Genomic DNA, 2,991 nt, shown 5'->3' with positions numbered 1-2,991 from the left:
TTGCAACATTTACATGAATGAATGTTTGATTGGTACTGGTGAACTTGAAAACGATCTCTATAACTTAAAATTGAAAGATATTCCATTAAATGTCTATTCAAAGGCAGACACCATATGAGATATGGATGGGTAAGCTACCCAAATATTCTTATCTTAGAATATGGGGGTGCCCTGCTTATGTGAAGCAGGTAGTGGGAGATAAATTGGATAGTCGATCCATTTTATGTTACTTTGTGGGATATCCAAAGAATTCGGTTGGATACTACTTCTATCATCCCCAAGAAACAAAGGTGTTTGTTTCTAGGAATACAACTTTTTTGGAAAAGGAATTTCTATTAGATAGAAAAGGCGAGAGATGATAGAACTCGAAGAGGTTCGAGAGACACCCACAATTGTAGAACCCACACCCGAAGAGCCCAGAGAGGAGATACAAGCTCCTAGAAGATCCGAGATGACATTCTAATCATTCGGAATGATGTAGGAATGTTGCAATCAACTAAGATATGATTAGCAAGTAAGTTCTGGATACAGGACTTGGGTGAAGCATCTTTTGTATTGGGAATACAGATCTATATAGATTGTAAATGGCCTAAAACTCCTTGCTTGAAAATTTGCGGAAAATTTAAAAATTTTCTTTTTAAAAGAACTTAATTGGCCTCATTCATAAAACCGACTGCTGAATCAAGTTCAATGTTTAAATAGCAGCGGAATAAAATAAAGTTTTGCCAACAATAACAATTTAAAAATTATCCAACGACTGATAAAAATTGTTTGCGGAATAAAATAACAACTGCTACACTGAGGTCCTCGGGTGCCACTACTGCCGACCCAAGCTGGCTCACTGGTCCCCGCCCTCGGCCTTGGCCTCATCAGTACCTACAACAATCAAGTCTAGTGAGCCTAAAGACTCAGCATGCATATATCGCAGGTAACGAGTAAAAATCTGAATTAAAATATGCATGAGTTAACATATCATGTCCTGAGGCATGCTGAAAATAATCTGTACTGAGCAATTATAATACGTGTATAACTGAACTGATAATCACAGAAAAAAATGTTTGCTCCTTGGAGCCTGTACTGAAATAACTGGTAAAATTTTGTGTTGAGATTATGTTTTACGCCTGTGGCCACTGCACTAAGCTGAACTGATCGGTAACTGGCTACCGGGGAGGCTGAAACTGAACTGAGCTGGCCGGTCACTGGCGACTGGGTGGTACCATATTGAACTGATCGGTCACTGGCGACCGTGTAAAATAACACGCCCACATAGTGAATGAACCACAAGCCATATCGCATAAGTCTAAAAAAAAATCATTTTCTATTTAATGCACGTAAAATAATTAACTGGCATAATGAAAATGTCCCGTGATTTTACCAACTGGATTGGATTGGATCGTTCCCAGGCTCGCTACAACCTAACTGTGCTATGAAAAATATGCAATAGATTAAACTTGACCAACTATGCAATTTAGTTCAAAAGATGCGACTATGACGCCTAATGACTTCGCATTTAATCATGACTCCGAGCCAACCTTAACCGACCCTGAACCGACGTTTAGTCATGATTAAAATACGCTGAAAAATCATAAAATAATGTTCCTAAAATGATAGGGTCGAAATCTAGGTGGAATGGAGGCCAAAACACAAAACGCTCTTTCGAGAGTCAATTTGGCACATCGCACCGTAAATTCTCGTACGATCTCAAAAATGAACCGAATCACGAACGATCGAAAACATGACCTTCCCAACTCAAAGGGGCACTGTCCTGTCCAAGACCATAGGCTAAAAGCAAACCGAGAACTCGAACGACGCCTCTGAACAGAAGCATACTTGCTGTCAAAAAAAAAAATACAGCAGCTGCGCACTTGTTTTCCTTGTGTCGTTTTCGAGGCTATCGGCCATTGGGGCTTGAACCGCCGACCAAAACCTCTCACCAACATCCCAAGGAATGATATGATCCATGGATAAGGGCCCTAGGCCAGCCACAATCTTCACCATTCCAGCAACCAACCGAGAAGATCCACCGAGAGCGCATTTGATGCGCGTGTGGTGTGATTTGCTTGCTTGTTGTCTCGTCTCGTTCCAGTGGCCATTTGATTGACCATGGCACGACCTAGACATCTAGGGGCATCGTATGAACTGTGGCTAAGGGCCATAGGCCAACCAAGATCCAAACCAAGCAACAAAAGAAACGAACCAAAAGTTCTCCAACCGAAGTAGCCGAAGGGGTATAGGGGCTGTTGTGATGTTTTGATTAAAAACCGATGAGCCATGGACCCAGCCACCAAAAGGGTGACTTAGTCACGCTTAGACTTGCTAGGGGAGTGATCTAACCAGGGATATAAGCCCTAGGGCAGCCAAGATCAAATCAAATCCCCTTGACATAAAACTGAAATTTCGAAAAGCAAAAATGGTAGAATTGAAGTTGCTGTCAAATTCTGAATTTCCAGCGACAAAGGGCTTGAACGAACGGACCAATATGACTCTAATGCATCCTATTACGTGTCTAAGAGTCACCATGGGAGCCTGGAGTCGATCCCTAACCTGAAACCATCAAAACTAAAAGAAAACGTGAAGCTTGTCATGAAAGGGCCGAAATCTGCATGCATTATTTTCTGAAAATTCTATGATGTATTTCGGTTTATGCATGATAAAACATGATAATGTACTGAAAAATAATTGATAATATGACTTGATTGAGGTTTGAAAGAAATCTAGACATGCCTGGTTTCGTTTCGAAAGAAAACGAACGAAACGACGACGACGCGGCACGGAGGAGATGGAGCGCTTCTCTTGTTCTTTCTAGTTCTCGTTTTTTTTCTCCCTTTCTCCCTAGCTATTACTCACGTTTTTTCTATTGAAAAGGGGTCTAATTTCGGTGGGGAGGGGGTGTGATGGAGTGGTTATGAGGGGTGAGGAGGATGGTGCAAGATATAATGATCATATCAAGACCAAGTCTTCATGCATTTGAATTTTGAATTTGAATTTATA

The sequence above is a fragment of the Primulina tabacum genome, chromosome 4 (genome assembly GCF_025594145.1).
Source record: "Primulina tabacum isolate GXHZ01 chromosome 4, ASM2559414v2, whole genome shotgun sequence".
In the NCBI taxonomy this organism is placed as follows: Eukaryota; Viridiplantae; Streptophyta; class Magnoliopsida; order Lamiales; family Gesneriaceae; genus Primulina; species Primulina tabacum.
Note: the sequence above shows the minus strand (reverse complement) of the source record.